The 23285-nt window shown below is 39.4% G+C and overlaps 1 protein-coding gene across 1 annotated transcript in view; it reads left to right on the top strand.

Annotated features, from left to right (window-relative positions):
- The first annotated feature begins 10467 nt into the window (after nt 1-10467).
- Nucleotides 10468-23285, top strand: part of LOC109965663 (matrix metalloproteinase-17) — a 101751-nt gene continuing 88933 nt past the window's right edge. The window contains exon 1 of the mRNA XM_020609873.1: nt 10468-10632. The gene's annotated coding sequence lies outside the window, so the exon portion shown is untranslated. The remainder of the gene's footprint in view (nt 10633-23285) is intronic.

The following is a 23285-nucleotide window of genomic DNA, read 5'->3' as shown; positions in this document are numbered from 1 at the left end:
TGACTGTTACAAAATGATTACTATTGATTATTGCTGTTGACTGCAGTACTGTGAAAACTATGCCACATCTCAATCTGTCCACCTGCTACCTTAATGCGTGTTTAATGTGTGAGGTGAAAGACCAACCTTGAACGTGTACTGACCTTTATTAAATAAGTAAAACCATCAAAAAGCTGTTTTCCAACAATCCAGCCCCCTTTCAATGTTTACCTTCTGAATTCTGTTCCCATTGTGGCCCTCAGACTGAACACAGTTTCTGTATTTAATCTGATTGCCCAAAGAGTGCTACACAGTTTGTGTTGGATTGTGTTTTATTGACCTAAATTTATTTCACAAGAGCCTTATGTAAAAGGGTGAAACTACTGTCTCATCTGGCAACTGCAACAATGGGCGCATCAACATGAACACCAAACAAATAAGGAACTGAATTTTGTTTGAGAGTCTGAGAGGTGTTGATTCACCTCAATATTAAGTCTTGTATTAGATTACATAACACTTTGTGTAGCTGGTGGACAGGAATGCTGTAATACAGAGTAGGAAGATGTTTTCTTATAGTTGATCATACAAATTGTACCAACTTAAGCAGTAACATCAATTAATAGGATGGAACATGACCACCAGGATCCTTACAATACACCCCTTGACCAAACATTGCATAGTCACAGAGACTCTGTGGTGTGTGGGAATTGTTGCGGGGTGGAAGAAGAGATTTGTGCCTCCCGCCAGGTGACAAAGCCCGAAGGCTACTGCATGTCATGTAGTGCCATGTCTCACCCACTGAGACAGTATTACTCTAGACAGATATACAGTGCAATAGGTAAACAGCAACCCTGACCACTTTAAAGCTGAAAGTTCTGCTTGTAAATTTAGAGCCCTCACTTTACTTTTCTTCATGTTTCTCAATTTTGAAGGGGCACAGCTGAACACCTTAAAGTAAAGGTCAAAAGGGTTGGAAGCTGGACAATAGCATTTCCTTTGTATAAGGGTTCTTCAGGGCAAGCTGGAAGGTCCTTTATTGATTTCACACTGGTCTTTTGGATAACTGTTGAGTTGTTCTGAAGCATTTTAGAGTAAGTCCACTAACAAGTCATTTAAAACAGGTTCATGTCACTCATCTGTCCTACTACATGTTTGTCTGGAGAGGAGGTCAAGGTGCTTGCGTCTGTTAGAGGCACCTGGAAGCTGGTTCTTTATCCAGGATCATGGTAAAGTTAGTGGACTGGTTGGCGGAGGCATACAGCCATGAAGCGGTTATTCTAGTTTGTTTTGTGTAATTTGCTGTAGTATGTCTCACATTCTTTACTGCATTTAATTAAGTGTTCTCTGAAGGTCCAAGACTTTTATCTTTGAGATCCCCCTATGGCATTACTATAAAGAACTGCTTTATGTTAACTTGGTCCCTTTTTAAGGGTGATCTTGCATTATCACAAATTGATCATTTTATGAGTAGTACAATGTTTCTTATTACTCCTAGTACAATATATAGACAAGTCATCAGCTGCAATCATTAATATTTTACAGAGATGAAAAACTGCTTTATTAATAGCAAAGAGGAACAACTAGCACATAAATAAGAAATCTGTGAGCCATTATTGGATTCATTTATATGCTGGACTCAGTCAAGTATAAGTCATTTCTCAGCAGTACAGCTTGGGGAAGGTTAAGGGACAAATGGACAGTATAGCACTGTGCTCATGCTCACTAATTTCACATAAGGTTAATTGTACCAACAGAGGAATAGTTTCTCACAAGATGACGTGAACCTGCCTGCATGGGACTTCACCCATCCCCCCCCTCAAGCAGTGGAAAAGATGAAGAACTTTGCATGATAGCTTTATTTCACAATGGTGTTGTACTACATACAGTAAATAGGTGATCCAGGCCTTCTTCACATAGTTAAACATTATTTATTTCATTGTCTTTTAGCGTATGACTGCACCAAACTGGTAGATAAAAAACTTCATAGTAAGTTTATGAGCCCATATAATATAAATAATATTTTGTTTGCATTTCTTCCTCCTATCAGCAAGGGCCCTTTCATGATAATGTACATTGCGATACACGGGTCAAAAATTCGTTTCATCTGACCAATCTGGAGCATATGAAAAGACACATATATTAAATTTTTTGCCTTTTATCTGTATTATCAAAGCATGTATGTATGTATCAGCATGTATGAAGCTTGTGTAACATTCAGCCCTCTTGCCCCATATAAGTCAAAAAGAGATGAGAAAAAGGCTGCAGATATACTAGTGGTCACGCTAGTGTATCTGCAGCACACAATATACAGAAACCCTACAGATTGAGTCCACTGATACTCAAGTACCGTTTAATAACGCCTGTAAACAACAAGAAGTATTTTATTTTGTATGAGCTGGAGTTGCAGAATGATTTAATTATCTACTTCAGGACATCAGGAATAAAATATTATACATATGAAAAGTAAGTGTTTCAAATGGAAGGTATCCTTTTAAATACTATAAGACCTCAGTATTGTACTGAACGTCCAGGCAACAGTGTAATCACAGGGATCCACTGCAAAAGTATTTATTATAGAAATGTTTGCTAGCAGTTAAGCTAAAAGTAAACAAAGGTTGCATTGCTACAATAGCTATGATCAGTAATTTTTAAATTAACATTGGATCAAGTGACAAATTCACAGAAAATCATCTGACTCAGCAGTTCAGCCCTACAGAGTGTACAGGTCTGGTTTTAGTGTCAACATCTTCATCATTTTCCCACAGACAGGCAAAGTTAGTGACTAGCTATTGAGCATAGCGGAGCATTTACAGTAGCTGCTAGAAAGAGATATAATGATCAGGTAGCTAGAAGCAAATGCTAAGGTCATATACATATTATTTTTTCATTCTATTATTAAGATCTGATGCTGTATATTTAGAAGACCTTAACAGGCTTCAAAAAGCCTTTAGACTCACAGTACTGTAAACACTACTACCCTGATACATTAGTGCCAATAGCCCATCAAGAAAAGCAAACAAGTCATGTGAATAGCTACTTCTGTCTTGCTTGCTCATACCCCCATCAGTGGTGACTATAATAACCACAAGGCTGCAGCCAAATCACAATTTTATATATAATCAAATGGAGCTCATCACATCTGCTCTGATTGATTCAAAACTAAATTGCTGCCTGGAATTTGCAATTTCATTAACTCATACTGGCAGGGAGAGACTCAGTGTGTGTGTGTGTGTGTGCGAGAGAGGCATCGAAAGTAAAATGGGAGAGTAAACAGGGAAGGCAAAAGTGACTCAGGAAAGTAGTTAGAGAGAAACATGAGGACAGGGGAGTGATTTGTTTGTTTTACAGGACCTGAATGCATCATAATACAGTGACACATGTGAGGAAATGGCAGGGGGAATAAAAAATGTTGGCAATAAAGAGGAAGGGTCCCATTCCATGATGCAGTTTGTGTTTATTGAAAATAATAATGCTCTATATTTATTACTTTATAGCCAAATATAAAGATGATTTAGTCCTTAGGTTAATATGTTTGTGGGTAAGTATTGATCCTAAAGTGAACTAATTTAACTCAGGTGACATGATCTGACATGATGTTGATCTATCATATTATCTCCAGTCCGTGGCTATTTGATGTTTCATTTTGAAGAAATATAGCTGTACGTAAATGTAATCACAGGTAATGGCTCCTATAGATTTCAAGCTAAAGCGTCTTTGAGAGATGTGATCTGACCGCCAACTAGAAGAGCTATTGCACATGGAGTGAGGGCTCAGGGCACCTTGGCCACAGACCCAGACAGATACACAGTGGTCTAATTAAGATGTGGCAAGAAGAAAGAGAGCAGACTGTCCCAGCGGTAAACAACGTCTAGGATGAGACAGATGCTGAGATTTCCTCTGTGTTTCTCTAGCTATCTATTTATTTCATAAACCGTCTGTCTGATGCTACATTCTGTTTACCAGTGGTGAGACTGTGAGTGTGAGACTTTTAAATTCCTCTCTGCATTGTTGCCATTGGACTTAATTAGACCACTATGTCTTTGTCTCGGGCAAAGGTGCCCTCTGTCTTGTAGCTGGTATAGCTGGTGGTTTAAAGTCTGTCCCAGTCACACTGAACAGGGAGGACAGGCTTCTTCATGACTCCCATCAGACCTAGTTAATGTGATTACCATCCTTATTGCATTTTCTACATTCAGCATGGTGCCCTGGCTATGCTTTCATGATAGGTTCAGCTGAAAGGGCCATTGCATTTAACATGCACTCACCTGCTACACAGTGTCAATTTTATGTCATAAAGGTTTTTAAAAATCTACCCAGCTGCTACAGTAGTTTAACCATTAAAGCACATGAATCCAAGGTCAGTGCTGTAAGATCAGTAAATACCTTCTCTTTGTGTGTGTGTGGGCGTGTTGGTGCGATGTGCTGCATACAGTATATCGGTGGGTTGCCAGCGCTTTTGTGATCAGTGTAAATTGTAGTCTGCTTCTGTTAATGGGTTTACACAACCCTGCACATTTTAAAATGGACTGAGTGCATGAGAAGTGCCAGTGTGCCATGAAAGGTCATGCGTATACAGTATGTTCAAAAGTTACCACGATCACTCTTGTGCTTGCAGGACATACTGTATCTTGCATCACGTCGTTTTTGGCATTTATGTCACCAGTGCAACTGGACACGGGCCTGCTCGGTTCTTCTGGTCAGTTTCTCTCAGTTTCAGTTTAGCTTTGTTTGTTTGATCACCTAATCTTTCTTCCGCACACTCCCTCCTCTAGTTGTCTATTTTATTTCTGTCTTTCTCTGACACATTTTTTTTGTGTTGAATGAGCGGATGAATACAGACAGAGACAGAGACCATATCTGAATCAAAACATGATGATTTTCTGTCCCAGTGCAGATCTAAACTGCACTGGGAAACAGGCCCATTGTCCACTCAGTGAGCTGAACTGTACTTTGATCATCTATTCCTGTTCTGTGAAGGCTATGGTTAAAAAAAGAAAAGCTTTCATTTCTTGATAAGAGCTACAACAGAGCATTTATCAAATAAGCCTCAAATATGTAAGACTGGAATATGCAGCTGTGGTGATATGCACAACACTATAGTGACCAATTTATGCTGTTAAAAATCATTCATTCAAAGATTTGTGGAGGCACAGACAGTTGTGTAGATTATGTACTTTACTGTTAACAGTGTGACAAACTGTACAACGCTCTCAAATACACATCAGGTTTTCCATTTTCTGTATTGTGTCACATCACTTCCCTGTCTCCCTGCAACAACAACAGGATAATAGCCCCTGGGACCTGAACATCAAGAGATCTGCTCTCCAGATGGAAGAATCAGAAAATAGACAGAAAACCACAATATAGGTAGAAAATGAGTGTGTGCCAAGATTCTAAGTCAAAAACCATTCTTATCTTTGAATAAGAAATTTGGAGGACTGTCATCACTGATACTGTATACTTGATTGTGCAGTATAATTACTTTAACTTCAATTGTGTTCTGAACCCTGTGATCTAATCTTGGCTCCACTGGTGCTGTACAGTTAGCGGCTATTGTCCACAGTTACAGCTGTCATCATTACAACTCGCTTGTCTAGCTTTTCAGCAGGCTGAATGCAAACTGCAGCTGTCTCTGACCAAATGTCATCATCCAATGCTACTACCTCAGATTCTGATGGACTGGTTTTATTGCATGTGGCACTGGACAGAACATGTCAAACATGCTAAATAGGTGACTGCTTTTGATCTAGATATTTAAAAAATCAAATATATTAAGCACAGTATGTTCAGTATACTGTAAATAAACACTCACCGGCCATGTTATTAGATGCACCTGTACAATTGTATGAAATTCAGTGCAACACTTCCTTCTTAACATCTGTTTGTGAAGCTTAAAATGTTTGTTTTTGGTGTATATATACAGTATTTACCTGCTGTAATGAGCATGCATAACATTCCTTCAGTTCATCACAGTTACATTTGCATTCATTTACCTTATCAAATATACAATTTTGTTGATACTGTAATTTCATATTAATTATATTCAATTATATTAATTATATTCATTCATTCATAATAGAATGGGTCCTTGCCTAGAGTTAGGTGAGAAGATCCATGCTGCACAGTAAATATGAAGCTGCAGCCTCCAGCTAGCTAACCTAGCTTAGCACAGACTGGAAACTGGGTCAGTTAGTCCAAACATAACAAATTGCACCTACCAGCATCTTTATAACTCACTAACACATTATTATTATTATTATTATTGGATGAATTACTAAATTGCCCCATTGTTCACTGTTATTTCATAACAATGGGGATAAAACTTTGCTCAAAACTTTTTATAGTTTTAAGCAATCCTTAAATAATTACATATAAAGATACTGTACAATATAGTTACTATACAATAAAAAGATTTTGTCTATTTCATATCAAAGCTAAGTAGATTATTGAAAAATCTCCACAAGAGATTATCCAATAGTCTCACTTTTAGCAAACAGGACTTTTGAAAGGGCCAAGCCAGTCAACAGCTTTTTGTTTTCTGGGCAGAATTTACATTTCAGTGGTTTTGGCAGAGGTCCTAGTTTCAGAAAGGTGAAACAGTGTTCAGTCGATGAGCAGAAAGAACACTGGAGATTTGCTTCTTTCAGTCTTTGCTTGCTGTTTATCCACATTGTACAAGAAAACAAGCACAGGATAAATTTTATTCAGGCAGCATTTGATCTTTGGTTAATTTAAAGGTGTGAAAAAGTATCCTTTTCAGATGCACTCTCCTTGTTCACCATCCATGCCTTCACATGTGAGACACTTCAAAGATACTAGGGAAACAGTTTCTCTCTGCCGACCAGCACTCTCCAGCTGCCACAGAAAAACTGAAACTTCTTGAGAGATACTGAAGAGATTTTCAGTCCTATTCACTAGAGAAAGGCATTGATGCAGGAGTCAAACCGAATGCTAGTGTTTACCTTGGAGAATATTTGGTGCCGGTAATGCTTGCAGGGAGAAGATGAAGCAAATTGTAGTCTACTGTTTGCTGATGAGAATTGCTGTTTTTAAATGCTGTCAGTGAATATATGGTAGGCTGTTAGGCCAGCACAATAAAAACAATTTGAAGGTGATTAGTTTCTCGTGTTCTTGCTCAGACTAAAAGCAGTTATTTGTTAAAAAACATCATCTAATTTTGTTACTGTTTTCATTAAAGGGCCACACTATTATTGACAATAAGATTACCATCCATTGAACTCCCATAATTACCTTCCTTTTTGAGCTGGGCTCTGATTTGGGCCATGGCCACCCTGTTGTCAGAGGTTTTACATCCACACCAGCAATTCCAGATAACTGAGTGAAACCTATCTACCCGCTTGGTAGAGATACAGACAGGAACACATGGGGGATAGAGAGGGTTATGACATGCAACAAAGGTCTCTTGGCTGGGAGTTCAACCACTGACACTGTAATTAAGCATTATATCATGGCACATCATCACAGTGTTTTCAAAAAGGTTCATTTTCTGGGTGTTGTGCAAAACTACTTGTTTTGACATTGTTGGAGTGTTAATACTGATTTGTCAAATGTAGGCTGAATTTTACTGTTGTAACAGGAAAATGTGGAGCTACAGCTAGATTTAATTACTTTATATGCAGGTTGGTGATCTAGTGGTTTCCAGTTTAGTGGTGGGGGTGCCTTGTTAGGTTGACCAGATGAATTTGAGACATCATAAGATGATTGATGGGTGACCATTGGTTTGGTCGTTTCTCAAGTATTTTGTGTGAGAGAGAGAAAGAGAGAGTGAAATCATGGACACTTAGGGAAAATCTTTCTTTGGTGAAACTGTTAACAACTCACAGGGCTCACAAAACAAAAATGTTTGAGGAAAAAAACATATATTTGTCAACAGTTCATGTTATAATAAATGATTTTTGATGTAAAATCAATCTGCAAGATAACTATTGACTTGGTTGTCAAATAAATAAAGTACGTAAAACATACAATATTTCATATTTTCTTTTAAATGTAGTTAGAATACTCAGTAAATAAATATTTTACTTGTATGGCATTTAATTAAGTACAGTAATGTACTTAATTACTTGTCAGCACTGATAAGACATATAGGTTATAACACATTAGTACTTTACAGTTTGTTTTGGTCATAATGAGCTGCCATAAACGTTGATATGCCACTATTCCACATACACCGTGGACACATAATGAGACAGACAAACTTGCAGTTCGGCTGCACACTGCTTGGGGTTCTACAAAGTTTATGTAATGTCCTCAGAAAAATTATTCACATGATGCTGTAGGAATATGGGATATAAACCACCACATCAAAGCACCGACTTTATCATCGCCATGACCTTCTTCTTTCTCAATGTGTTACCCAGACACATGAACCAAATTTTATGTACACTATTTTGGAAAGGATGCAGACAACAATTTTCAACAACACTGAGTAAGAGCATTAAAAGCTGCATTCCTGTGCCATTGTTTACCCTGATTACAGAAAGGACTGCTGATTGCATTGCAACCTAATTTCACTTGAGACTGCATAGAATTCTGTTAAGGAATTGATTTACCTTTATTTATTTACAACTAAAGACAGAGAAAGAGACAAGGAGTAGGAAAAAAGAAAGTAAGAAGAAAGGCAGTGTGGGACATGTACAGTATGTATGCCATGCAGAAAGCATTTCCAGATGTGAGATAAAGGAAAATATACCCCTCACTAGTGTTACATTAGGTTCTTATTTTCCGTCTTATTTGTTGTCATCAGTTTCACATCCAGCAAATGTAGTTAGACCACATTTTGGCTTTGTAATCATAAGCCAGTGCTGTACTAGATTTTCAGAGAGAAAAGGCCATCACCACAGTATATACACATTGTTTCATAAAATGTTTCGAAGGGTCAAATGGATGGAAAACTGTATGCAACTACTGATCCTGAGTCAGCTGAAAGTTGAACTAGCTGAATAATTAAATAGGTCCACTCCTCTGATCCTCAGTCAGTGATTCTGGTTACATGCAGATCACCAGACGTGCCACATCTCACCGTGGAATGAAAATGGCTAGAGTTTGTGTCTATTTGTGTAGAAGATATAGACAAACATATGAGATATATGGAGAAACTGATTTGGAAGATGAAGGAATCAAGAAGTAGAATGATATCGCTTGTGTGGGAGCATTTTGACACAATTGAGTGAAATGAACCACTTGTAACCAACATCTGCCATTTCCAACAGCACTTCAGTGCTAAGACACCTGCATGCTAAGCATCCTGAAGATTTCAGTGAAGGGCCTAATGAGGGACAATCTGAAAAATTTGATATACCTACAGAAGGTATGCATGTTTTGTTTGTCGATCTTTGTTTCATTTATTTTTTCATAGTAATTTTTGTGTATTTTTGTTGTTAAAATGCTTGTGGCTTCTTTGGCTTTATTATAACAATGCTTATAGTATATAAACCATCTTTATTTCTAGATAATATACATCTAATAATAATCTAAATGCAAATATAACACTAATCCAATTCATTTGTTAACTAGCTTATTTCAATAAGAAAAAGAACAGAAGCTTGATGAGGCCCTGGTGGTCAAGGCCAGCGAAATGTGGCAGAAACTGTTTAAATCCCAAAACACTTGAACAAATTGATTTTCTCAATGGAAACTTACAAGAACACTCCTTTCCTCATCTATAACCCCAGTCACACAAACAATCCCCATCAGGGGCACCTAAATAGAGTCTATTACCAAGTGAAATGTAAAACTCATACCCAAATGGAGCTTTGTCAATGCTTTTTTATATATATCACATCTAAAAATATAAATAATGCATACAAGTTTTACTATTGCACAAAATTTATTTAGACACAATGATATTGTAAAAATGACTCAAACAGTGATTACACTCTTCCCCTATTTCGTCCCAGTCACACAAGCACGTGCCACTACATATGTATTATAAACACATGCACAACTTTCTCCACAATATTATACAAATGTAGACTACTGTTATTAGACTACTGCTATGTAAAAGAGCTGGCATCTAGATGAATGTTTCAAGTAAATTTTGTGTCCAGTTATTTTAATTTTAAAATGAACATATTGTGAATATCAATACTCAGACTTCAGGAGAGATGATGTATTGAGATTATCCTCAACAGATTCTTAAACTATTCTCTGGTCACATGATGAGACTGTGAACTTTTAAATGTACACAGTCTTTCTAATAAAATTAAAAGCCAGATTCCCAAGCAATAAATCAGTGTGCCACACTTCTTAGTTTTGTTTTGGTCATTAAATGCTATCTGGGTGAAATCACTTTCTGGTTGTGTCAGCTGAGACATGGCAACAAGGTGTGAGCAGAGGCTCTGGCCTAACAGCAATGACACACTCCATAGCAGCGGATGGCGGTAGTGAGTCATTTCATAGTTTGCCAGCCACCATAAAATTTAAAAAGAAGAAAAAGTAAGGTGACACTAAACATGTTGAAGGAAATGTTGAGCTACATTGAGCAGGACAGGTAAGAAGAAAAGACTATGGTCAAAAATAGTGAGAAACAGCAGAGCAAGATGAGAAAGACCAACCATAACACGATGGAAAGAAGTGAAGCAACAGCTGGGTTTCTGAACAGACTGAGATGACTTCAGCTTTCCCCATCAGGTAGGTAACCACCAACACTGGCTTCTACTATACCTTGGTTTCTGTGCTGAAAGGACAGGCTGAAGTGGGAATGACATTTTTGTTTGTTTGTAGCTGTGATTCAGTGTCCTAATATTAGGAGGCTGAATGTTCCAAAGCAAACTAATGTTAAAGTTTTATTCAGCTGCAGCTACACAAACTATCTCACTGAATAGCATGACTAGGATCATTTTTGTCATGTTACCACTAAATGATTTTATGGCCACATGCATTCTAACTGCTTTTTTATTCATCAGCTCCTTCAGTGAATTTGTTTATCTGTACTGTAGTTTGTTATTGTGCCTTACTGGTAAGTGAGCCCTTTTTTTTTAAACATTTTATTTTATTTTATTGCTAATGCAACTAAAATTAGAGCTAACAGAGCTAAAATTACTTTCACTGGTTGATGCTGAAAAGGTGTTGACACAGCTGCCTTCAGAAATACCAGAAGTATCTGTGCTGATGTATTATATTTTAAATCACTGTTAAGCCAGCTCAGAATAATGTGACTAATAATGTGACTAATGTATTTTAATGTGACAGAGAAATAATATTCTGAATTGTTAATTTAGCTTTATTTAGGATAATGCTGCTGGGCTTTAGGGGAAACACAATACACTGACTTATAGCAGTGAACCCCTGTACATGCTAGTGCGGCTATGGACAGCTATGGACAGTACTGAGCTTTCCCTTCTTTTTTCTCCCTTTCTTTATTTCTTCTATTTTACAGCCAACTGAAAATGTCTGAGTGCTTTCAAGTACATGCATCAATTGTTTCTCTTAGTGGCCCGACACGGCAGGGAGATGTCTTCCCTAGTGCTCTTAAAGCCACTTACCAACTTGTGCGCTCTGTACACACAAATGCAGAACTTGGATGGCCATTAGGCTTAGTCTTTCACATATGCTCTTTTAGCTTGCATTATGAATGAACCTTTCTCTGTCTTATCATGTTCTATACATTTTCTAACGTTTCTGTTTCTTATTAAAGTCTTTCTGACCATTTGTGTCTCTGTGGCACTTAGTATATCTTTGTATATTCCAGTTTTCCTCTCATCTGTCGGTCTTTGTCTTCACTCATTTGTATTCTAAAACCAATTGCAGCCCAGTTCATTTAAATGTGATTCTGGATGGCTGCAGTGGACGCATTCTTCCTAACAGTTTCTTCTAGATCTGATTTTGCTATGTATCCTTTCCTTCCTCTTCTCATACAGGAAGGCCAATAAAACTGTAGGAGAACACAACTGGGAGGGTTCTTAGGTTCTGGGCCGAGTGTGAGGACATCAGCAACAGCAATGGAAGTCTTCCTGTTTTTAGCTCCACTTGTATCTTCTTCTGGTGTGTGTTGGAGTCTTTTGGTTTGTTCTCACAAGCCCTGCTTCTCTGGACCCCACTCAGAGTAGGGCAGCCATTGTTCCTCTGAAACATAAACTCCGGCAAAGTCTGGAGCACAGGAAATGCTTTCTAAACAATGGCCCTTTAATAACCATGACACTGGATGCACAGATAGTTCCAGTGTAATTGGAAAAGACCTCTAATGAGTTAGGCTGAATGCCTGACCAGAGTCTGCCAAGCCTGAATCATGGGAGTTTCTATTGTCTTTCTTCTCTGAAGGCTTTGTATAGGACAGCATTGTCTTTGAATGTCTGCTTGCATGTGAGGATTTACTCAAAGAACGTTGATTTAGGAGAATGGGTCATTTCCACAGTGCACGTCCTACCCTTTAGTCTTGGCTCACCTGCATTCACACTAAAGACTACACTCCTATTCACTAAACTTTTCACTGGTCTCTCTGGGCATCCTAACTACAATTGTTGGAATGTGCATGGACCCCCACCCCCTTTTTTTATCAAAGACTTTTTAAAAATTCCTTTTCTATTTCTCTTCCCTCTCCATTAATGGATGTGGTTAAGGCCAGCTTCCCGAGGCAATGCAGTGTTTTGGATAACGAGCTTCCAGTCAGAGGAACAGCCCTGTCACATCTAATATTTCCTAATAAATAGAGAGTGGATGCTTCCCTCTACAGATAATGCTCTTTAGCTCAAACCTGCTGGGGAGGTCACAGAGGAAGACCTCTTAATTAGGCACATTGTTACTGCCAAGGGAGCACAGAAGTCTGCAGGGAGCCATGCTCATAACTCCCATTGACCTCTGACTCTAAATATTGTATCAGCCCATACACTTTCTCTTGGCTGCTGAACGATTAAAGAGAGACACCAGCCTTTCCTCTTCTTTGTAACAGGATTTCTGCCTCTCTATCTTCTTCCTTTCACAGTAGAGCAAGCAGGAGGCTGCTGCCCTGTTCACCAGCCTCTCTACATTCAACAAAGAAGGAGGTCACAATTTGTCTGAGCATCATTCTGACTGGCAGGCAAGATCACCCTGCTGTGTTTCCTCCTAATAGTAGTAGCATGCATTTGATCTGGCTTTTGACCAACCAGCCATGTGTGTGTCTATAACAGCTTAACCTCTACTACCTGTGCAGCAACGCACTAACAGAGCCATGACACTGAGCCCTTCTGTATTTTCTACAGAGTAAGAATTTTCTGTTTTTTTTTTTCCTTTTCAACCTGATGACAGCTGTATTGAACTGTTCCCCTGCTGTGCTCCTGCTATATTATTATTTTTCTGTATAAATACATCCTGTTGTCCACAGTCAAAATATTCTGGTTGTAGCTGATCCTCTTGACAAATCCTTAAACCTGCAGTGGCAGTGACAGAGTGAGGCAGACTGAAATCAGTGTATCTCAACAAGAGATACAGCTGTGGTGTTCTGGCAGAGGAGAACCACTGAGAGTTTAACAGCCCTGTCAGTGCTTAATTAGAGAGCCAGACCAAAGGAAACAGCTCATGTTCCTTGTTAAACATGCTGAAGGCCATAAGCTCACTGTGAAGGCTGTCTGGAGGTTGGTGCTGGTCAGACTCGTATGATGAAATTTCCTGTACGTGTTTCCTGAGTTCAGCTGAAGTCACTGTCTTTTAGTAGTGTGTGTTAATATTCACTTGCTGAGGTTGTGTCTGTCTGAAATGAGTGTTACCGAGCCAGCAGTTTGAACAACAGTATCTGTCATTCCACCACATTGGTCCAGTCTGAAATGTTCCCTGACGGTGAAACCTACCACCTCTGGAAATCCCCCTACTCTCCCTGTTGCACCAGATGAATTTCACTTTTTAGTTTTTATTATAAAATACAGATGCAAATTTTAAAAGGTAGGTAATGTAGATGTGAAAGCAGATACAGGTGAGAGGTTAATTATGAATCTAAACACATCAAACCTGAGACATGCATCTGTGCAACATGAGAAAACTTCTTCTCAAACTTATTATATGCTTTTTTTCCCCATAAAAATAAATAGCATATTTACACAAGTATGTAAGAGCATGTGAGCAACCGTCTTTTGTGAAACATGGAGATCTGTGATCTGCTTGTAAACAGTGCTTGGTTCCAGGTCTAATACTAGTAAAGTATGCTTATGATTTCATTTTAGCATAGTATTCTATACTTTTATAAATATTATATAGTTGTACATGGAGGTGTATCATTTCACAGATTTTTCATTTTGAATATATTTGACAAATGTTTGCTAATAGTTCTTCAGTTATGTTCCAACAATATCTGCATTTGGCACTTTCAGTAAACATTTGGTAAGATATTTCAAACCAGTAATTTTTGCAAAAATAATGGATATCATTAATCAATCATTAAAAAATGTCATCAATAATGGACATGAACATTCGCCTTATGGTGTCAAAGGCAAGAGCTTGTATCCAGTGGGTCAACTCCTGTCCTCATGTTTTACTGCATCATACAGGATGAATGTCGACTTTTTCAACGCTGCATTTATTGAGCAACACAGTTTGAACTAAGAGTAGAGTTAAGCTTGGGAACTGACAAACAAAACATGTGCAAACAAGTTACTGTCATGCACATGTGCATTTCTGCTAAACTGACCATGCTACGCACACAGTCACACACATTTGTCTCTCTGATAGCAGTTCTCCTCTGTAGCTTCAGAGCCCACAAGACAATTGTTGTGTGTAATGACCCGCTGTCCTGTTACTCTTGGCTGATCCCTTTCTACCATCCCTGGGGTGTTTTATTTTGCCAGCCTGATCGAGCCTGTGCAGTCAGTTGGATCCACCAGGCAAACCCAGACAAAGGACCATAAAACTTTAATCTGGGATGAATTGTCATCTTGTTTCTCTGCCAAAACCAAAGTTTAAAGGAGGTGTTTCACTTGGTATGGATGTTTAATTCAGAGTTAATTGCTAAACATAGAAAGAGAAAAGAAGTCAGATCATTTACCTATTTATTTATCTCTGTCTTTTTTAGAAAAATATTTTATTTAAAAAAGTTTATTTGAAGAGCAATGTGTGAAACTTTAATAATGATGTTTTCAGTTTACAAGAGAAGATGAGAAAAGATTGTACTGCTGTCAGTAGAGTGAAAAGGTCATTTCACTATTCGGGAGCCAGAAGGAAGAACAGCCAGAGCCAATTGATCAATTCACTGCAGAGACAAGTGAGACAAGTGGCTGACAGTAGCTGAGTGCTGGTGTATGAGATTGCACTATAGACTGGACACTTGGGAGTGCATGCCAAATGCACCAAAGGTCTAAACTTGACACAAGCAGCCCATGGAGAGGGGATGTATAGTAGTAGTAGCATGGGCTCATATAAGAAGCTGACATGTTGTAGTGTTCTTGAGGAATGGAAGGGGCTGAATAGAGTTCAAGGAGTCAGCTAGGAGGGAGTTACAGTGAAAATGGGAGATAAATCAATGATTATGACTGAAGAAGGAGTTGGATGGCATTCTTTCTGAGTCACATTTAATCTGTGGTGTACTGTAGTGTGCTAATGGATGGTTAACAGGTCAGACTGAAGCTGTGACCACTGGCACTTGATGGTTGGTGAGACCACAACTGTAGTGGCTGTCTTTATCCCATGAGTCATAAGAGGCATCAGTGAGGCCATTCCACACTTGAAAATTAACTGTAGCAAGTGACACGAAAGGAGAGGTGCATGAAAACTAACTGGCTGGTTTAACAAATCTAGTGTACTTAACCACCCTGCCTCTGTTAAAGGGCGGCATACTGCCACTTTTTTATTCTTTTCTATGGATGAACTGGATTAAACAGTCTGTAGCAGGGCTAATTGACAACCTTATCATTTAATGTAGTAATTTACAATGTGCACTGTTAGAGTCAGGGGACAGAAATGAAAAGGAGTATATGGTGTTATCAGCATAGTAACAGTAGGCAGGGCTATGGGACATAACCACATATATTTATTCATCTGTAAAATTCAGTGTGTGATATAAGACCTAGGGAGTGAAATTCAGGAGATGACAGGATTCAGATGTCACAAGCTACTGAGGGAATGAACAGCATGCAGGATATGAATTGTGCATCAAGTCAACTGAGGTCAAGTCTTTGTACCTTTTACATTCATGGTACAATGTTAAAAACCTGAATTAAAATGTTATTTCCATAAGACTGCATTTTTACCTTTGCCTTTTACCATTTACTCCACCTGACTGAACCTGTGTGAAAAGGATAAAGAAAAGCCTCCTTTATTATTTCTGAACACCAGAGATAAAGAGCCACCTCCTTAACATGATGTGGCTGCAATAGCTAGATTGGAAGGAAAGTTGATGTATTAAAAATGCAGATATTAATACATAATACAGGGGTCCTCTGAGGTGCAGTCGTTTGTGTAGAGGGAGAACAGCAGCAGGGACAACACACATCCCTGTGCTGATTCTCTGGGTGCTGGATGTGGTTTTCCCCAGCCTCACCTGTTGCTTCCTGACTGACAGGTGGGGGGCAAACACAGTGAGCTGGGTCAGTTTAGAGCGAAGGATGTCTTGGATGATGGTGATGAATGCTGAGCTGAAGTCCACAAAGAGGACCCGTGCATAGGTCCTTGGCCAGTCGAGTTGTTGCAGGATGTAATGCAGTGCCATGTTCACTGCATCGTCCACTGACCTTTTTGCCTGGTAGACGAACTGCAGGGGGCAGCAGGGGGTCTGTGATGCCCTTATAATGAGCCAACACCAGTCTCTCAAAGAACTTCATAACTATAGATGTCAGGGTGACAGGGCTATAGTCCACTGATGGAGGGTTTCTTAGGGACAGGGATGATGGTGGAGCGTTTGAAGCAGGAGGGGACTTCACACAGCTCTAGTGATCTGTTGAAGATCTGTATGAAGAAGGGGGGCAGCTGATCAGCACAAGCTTTCGGGCAGGAGGGGGTCACCCCATCTGGGCCTGCTATCTTCCTGATCTTTTGTTTCTTAAAAAGTTCACACACATCCTTTTCACAGATCCTCAGGGGTGGAGGGCTGGAGGGAAGGGAGGTGATCATCAGGGGAGCAGCTGAGGTGAGGTGGGTGATGGGGGGGAGTTCTGCTTCTCAAACCTACAGTAAAACATATTCAGTTTGTCTGCCAGTATGGGTTCCTATAACCAGTGATGTTTTTCAGGCTTCTCCACACAGACGAGGAGTCGTTGGCTGAAAACTGGTTTTTCAGCTTTTTGGAGTAGCTCCTCTTTGCTACTCTGATCTCCCTTGTCAGTGTGTTCCTGGCCTGCGTGTACAGGATCCAATGAGTGCATCTTTATATAGATAGCCTTTGGAATGTCCTTGCAGATATATAAGACCAGTAGCTCTTATCTGCTCTGTGAAACAGCACTGCATGCAGAAGCTGGCTGCCATAAGAGCATCCCAAACTAGAGGGAATGGAGAAGAGCAGTCACATCCTCTCCTCTGATCCCACTGATTGTCTAAGCTTAGCTCTAATTGAGGTGCTCACTTGACATGACATGACTCCCCTCTATATTACTCACTTAAGCAGCTCTCCTTGAGCTGAAAACAATGTCCTTTTCTCCTTGGTGTTCTGCAGTCAACTTTATAAGATCAATCGTAATTTTGACTGAATAACCTCAACGAGTTGTGATGGCCCGCTCATATGGCCTCGTGGGAATCAAGGGATCGATACATTTTAGAAAATGAAATAGGCGATCAAGTATGCTGTGTTTACTGCTATTGAAGATAAACACATTCTGTTTAGCTAGATCCCCGCTGAGGCTGGGAATGAGTTACAGATGAATAACCTGTTCGTATATAACCTGGCTGTTTCATCTGGGACTATGGGAGTTCGTGCTGCTTTTTGTTGATTCTGATGTGCTGCCTGGCATTCATGGTGATCTGGTTAGGTTGTAAGAAAGGGCAGCAGGGTGTGGAGCTTGAAAGTGTTTTGGTGCTTTCTGAGGCTTACTAATTCATGTGGGTTTAGATTCATGATGGACTGATACCTAGCTGAACAAAGAAAGGATTTCTCTTTGCCATATAAGGGGTTGTGAGAGAGAAATATTCTGGTTAAACAGACTAACTCTAGAAAAATTGTATTGGTGTAAAGGTGTATTTGTTAATTTATGTACTGTACAGTATATACTATGATTAAAGACAGGTACACAAGATAAGTAGATTTGTCAAACTTGAGGGCAACAAACTATAAACACTGACATTGTCACTGTTGTCAAGTTGATGTGGCAAACAGGTTATGAAGCCACATTCATTTTGAGACATGTTTCTGAGCACATAATAAGTTGACTATTCTCTACAGTATACTCCACCAACTTCTGCCTGCTTTGCCGCTAACTTTCTCTGTCACATATATACAGTACAGTGGGGTTATAGAACGTCTTGCTAAAATGCTACCAAGCACCACTGCTAATATAATTTACTGATTATAAAAACTTTTAACCAAGTTGTTTTATTGGCAAAACCTCAAAGAAAAAGTGTTTTTCAAAATTAATAATAATAAGAAGAATGATCATCATTATTTATTTAGGCTTTAGGTTCTGTTTATGATATAATAACATGACACCTTCACTAAAATAAAGCCCAGTTGGGCAATAAATATCAACAGCCAGAAGATGAGAGAGGTTGTAAACAAACCCTTAGGACAGTCAGATTTATTTAGAAGAGAAAACAAACGTGAATGGTAAAATTATTACCCAAACTGACAGCTGTAAACATCCATCCCATTTAACCGACAGACTTCTTGGCTCTACTTTGACCTACTTTTTATAATTTTGTACACTCAGTGGTTTCTTCAGCAAATTAAGCAAATCACCTTCAGCTTTACTTCCTTACCTTGTTGCCGAGATTTTAGTGATGCTTTAGAATCTGTAGGTCTCAGCAATTTACCGCGGTGGGAACAATGTTATCACGGCTCATAGAACTGATGATCAGAACACTGAAGATTAAACCCAAATTTTGCAATAAACCACAATTGTCTTTTTAATCCTAGAGGTGACGGATCAGAGAGCACCTATTTCTGTGTGGAGTTCATTCTCACATACATATTCCTTCTTATGGTTAATCCAAATAATGTTACACAATCAAACCAAATCATAATTCAGCCAAATTTGTATTATTTCTTGTCATTTTCTTAACCTTACATCAGTTGTCATAACACAGACTGCCTGGGAAATAAATAAATGGATCAATAACATAAAGAATTCAAAGCCCTGTCAGTGTTATAGTTTTAAGAAAGCATTCTGACAGCTTTTCACACACCTTGAATAAGGACACATTAATGCGACAGCCAACTACTTGAGCACTTCTCTGTTCTGCCAGTTGAACATGAATATGTGCAACACAGGAACACTAAATCCCCCCACAACAGTCAATTATAACAAAGAATTGTCTTTTTCTCCCCAGGTACATAATTGACAGAGCTTTATTTAACAACTTCTCACCAGTAAGAGATTTCAGTTTCTGTTCTCAGCTGGAAGAAAGAACTCCTCTACACAAAATACAAAAGACACTTAATGACAGGAACTAGATCAGTGGAATATGGAGTGACTGGGTGTGCTGCCAACACCAGGGAATGGAATAACAGAAATGCACTCGTTACAGAACCTGTAAGCAACTGATCCTTCTGAGAGAAAAGCACAGACGCAATCATGAGCTCGCATGTTGTCAGTAAAGAAATAAGATACACATGGACCTAAGCATGAAATGGCACATGCTTCAAATCAAGGAGCTTGTCCACTTAGTCAAAACTCATTTTTGGATTAAGGGCTCAAGGGATCAGAAGGTTGCGAGTGTGTGCATGCAAGATAGCGTGTGCATATAGTGTGTGTATATGGCAGCATCATGATTCACAGACCTACAGAATAAGATATCTTTGGATCAACTATGGCTTCCTCTCTGCCTTAGTTCTCAGCAAATGCATCGTGTAGTTGTTGTATCTCAGATCCATTCCACCCCTGGTCACTGATGCAGGACTAGTGGTGGAGCCACCAGCCCATCACATCTATTATTCAGAAAACCATGTGTTAGCATCTGTTTCCAGGCTCATTAGATAGAGACCATACTGGGGCTGGTGATACAAGTTTGGTTGTGATCTGACATGTGTTTTCAGTATGGCAACATGGATGTCACAAAGCTCATCAACACCACCATGTTGAGAGGAATGGATATAAACAGACGTAGCAGTTTATACTGACACTGTCTGGATTTGTAATATTCTAAAGTGCACAGTTTCACCAAATCTGAGAAAGAATGTCTGTAAAACTTAAATTTTGTGCTGTTGTTGTTTTTCTGCAGAAATGCATTTTAATTTGAAGGTATCATGAACAATTTGTGGTATTTATAAATTGTACATTCTAGCCGTTGTAGTCTGACTGAAGATGTTAACTGCAGATTTTGCAGGAACATAAGATTTTTGTTGTAACTTTGTACATTTGGAGAAGTGTTTTGTTTTCAGTTTGTTTTAATTTTGGTCATTCTACATGGATATTATCACACTGATTTGAGCACAATTCATTTTTCTGATGAAACAGACTTCAACAAGTTATTTGATGACATATAAAGGGGTGTATTTCAGATGATTTGATGGCTTTGATTGGTGGACTAATACAGCAATCCACATCCAGACTTTGTTGTGGAGAATCTGGTTGGCGGTTTGGTGTAGTGGTGGGAAGTGGTGGTGCACCATCCATTTTTATAATACAGCCTATGGTATGACTGATTGTGCATGTAATAAGGAATTGGAAAACGAGTTCTGCTGCAGTGACACCATCAAGCTTTGGTGTTTGTATAGGTTTCATACTCCCACAAAGGAGAGCCAGAAATCGCTAACACTAAAGCAAGATGTGGAACGTGATAAACCACTTGTCACAGTATTTGCAATCAGTCAGATAATATTAGACTGGCAACACAACATAGTGCAATTTTTATGTTTCGTTTTCCACACCTGTGCTTGGACCTGTGCTTGGGCTTCCTGAGGGTCTTCCTGTCCGTGCTAAAAGATGGGAAGGTACTTAGTCAGTCTGAAAGTTGGGCAAAGTCCAGGTATTGAGGTCTAGGCCTCCAGCTATTTGGCTGAAAGATTCTAGCTTTCCAGATGACTAGTTTACATATTTAATGGTGTTTTAATAGTACTTCCCACAAATTATGGAACCATCTCTCTCTCAGCCTAGTCCAATAAACATTGAAGTTACAGTGTTGAAATGTAATGAAGTGTAGTTACACATGCACTGTACTTAGGTACACATATGGGGTGTTTTGTGGGAGGTGCTATGGGAATATGGGGTACTGGTGCCATTGTTAAGCTTGGATGTTAATTATATAACTGCTGTCAGGCCTGTTTCTATATTCTAGCATTCAGTTTTCGGGGGGTGTCAAGCTCTGCCAGAGTTGTCCCAGTCACCAGTTCTATTTATGATCTTCATGGATGAGATCTCTAGGTGCTGCTGGGGTGAGGAGAGTGTCTTGATTGGGGAACTGTGAACCACTTATCTGCTCTTTACTGGAGCTGTGGTTCTGTTGGCTTCATCAAACTGTGACCCTCCCCAGAATGCAGTGGGGTGGTTTGCAGCTGACTGGGAAGCTGGAAAATGGCAGCTGAAGTTTCTGCCCCAAGTGAAGTAACTCGATGTTTTATTAATGGGTGAAGGTGACAAAAAAGCCCCTGTAGTCTTTGTTGTATACTCCACCCAGCCATTTACTTGAATCCAGCTGCTAATTGATGAATGGCCATGAAATGGTTACTTAATCAAATCACAGGACACATACAGTAAACCAAATTAAAACTACAGGATGCTGATAGTATCATCAGAGACACTATTCAGACAGGGAGAGAAAGAGAAATGATGTTGAATGTTGAATTAGTGTACTTAGTTACTTACAAAAGGTTTGAATACTCCTGGCTAGAGCACAGGATTGGTTCTATGAGCAAAGCTGCACACAAGCTGCCTTTTTGCAGATTGGGGCATATACATCTTTGTGGCACTCACTGCTTGGTTGTACAAAGGTTGGACTCATTAATGAAAGACTGGATGAATGTGGGAGGATGGATGAAGGGAGGCGGGAGACAGAAATTATGACAGCAAAGAGGGAGAGTGAGGATGAGATGGGCAAAGAGAATGACAGACAGCTGTGTGGGACAGTAAAGAGACTCAAGAGGAAAAAATAAAAGGAGAAAGGAAAATAAAGAGAGATGAAGAGAAACAGCAAGGGAGGAAGACAGGCTCACGGGAGAAAGAGACAGAAATGGAATGAAAACAGGTAGGTGGCAGAGGAAGATTAAAAACTGAGGAGAAGGGAGGAGTGATACAGTATGGATGTGGAATCTTCTTGTGCTGGATAATGGCTCTCCTCTCCTCTCTTGCTCACTGAAGGGCACACAAGTGTCTGTTGGCAAATGTGTATCAGTGTCTGGACAACTTAGGTAATTTCATGGTACTAAAGAAGATGATGATAATCCAGTTAAATTGAAAAAATGGGAATGTCTGTGGATTCTCTGCCATGCTATAATTAATCCTTTCTTACATTCATGCACCCAGATAGTTTATATGATTAGCAGAGACTGAGGATAATACGTCGATCAGTGCTGCCTAGCTATGAAATACTCCTTGATGCCCTGTGATGTACAAACAATCATTTAGTTCAAGCTGTGCATTCACTAAAAATAGGTTTGTATTTGTACAGAAGACTTTTAAGTGTGTTTCAGTGATGCTGGGCCATAAATAAAGCCTTACATTTCTTAGACTCTCTGTTCAATAGTACATTTAAGTGGCGTGTCAATGGAACAGACTGGAGAACTACAGAGGTTTCATCTTGTGTCTTTTGGACTGAATCCAATGAACTGGGAAAGTGTAACTGAGGGATAAACCAGTATCCACTGCACTTGTATTTAGAATAAATTAAACAAAATTGTCTTTGTTGGGTTAGGATAAAGGTTACAACAGTGCTTGAAGTGTTTGTGCTTGTGTGTGTGCCTTTGTATTACTTATATTATGGGGACCAAAACGTGCTAACACAGTCACATTGTGGGGACTCGGCCATCCTTTTTGAGACCAGAGGCTGGTCCTCACAAGGAAATCAATTTTAGGGTGGCAACGTGGTTTAAGGTTAGGACTCAGGGTTAGGTGTTAGGCAAGTAGTGGTTATGGTTAAGGTTAGGATAAGTCTACAGGAAATGTAAGTCAATGTAAAGTTCAAAAGCCCTTTATGAATAGATTAAAATCAAGGACCGTGACGTCGCCCGGCATGGTGCAGCCGGGGCCCCACCCTGGAGCCAGGCCCAGGGTTGGGGCTCGAATGCGAGCGCCTGGTGGCCG

The sequence above is a fragment of the Monopterus albus genome, unplaced genomic scaffold (genome assembly GCF_001952655.1).
Source record: "Monopterus albus unplaced genomic scaffold, M_albus_1.0 scaffold102.1, whole genome shotgun sequence".
NCBI classification, from domain to species: Eukaryota; Metazoa; Chordata; class Actinopteri; order Synbranchiformes; family Synbranchidae; genus Monopterus; species Monopterus albus.
The sequence above is the reverse complement of the archived record's forward strand: the minus strand, read 5'-3'. Positions and strand labels throughout refer to the sequence as shown.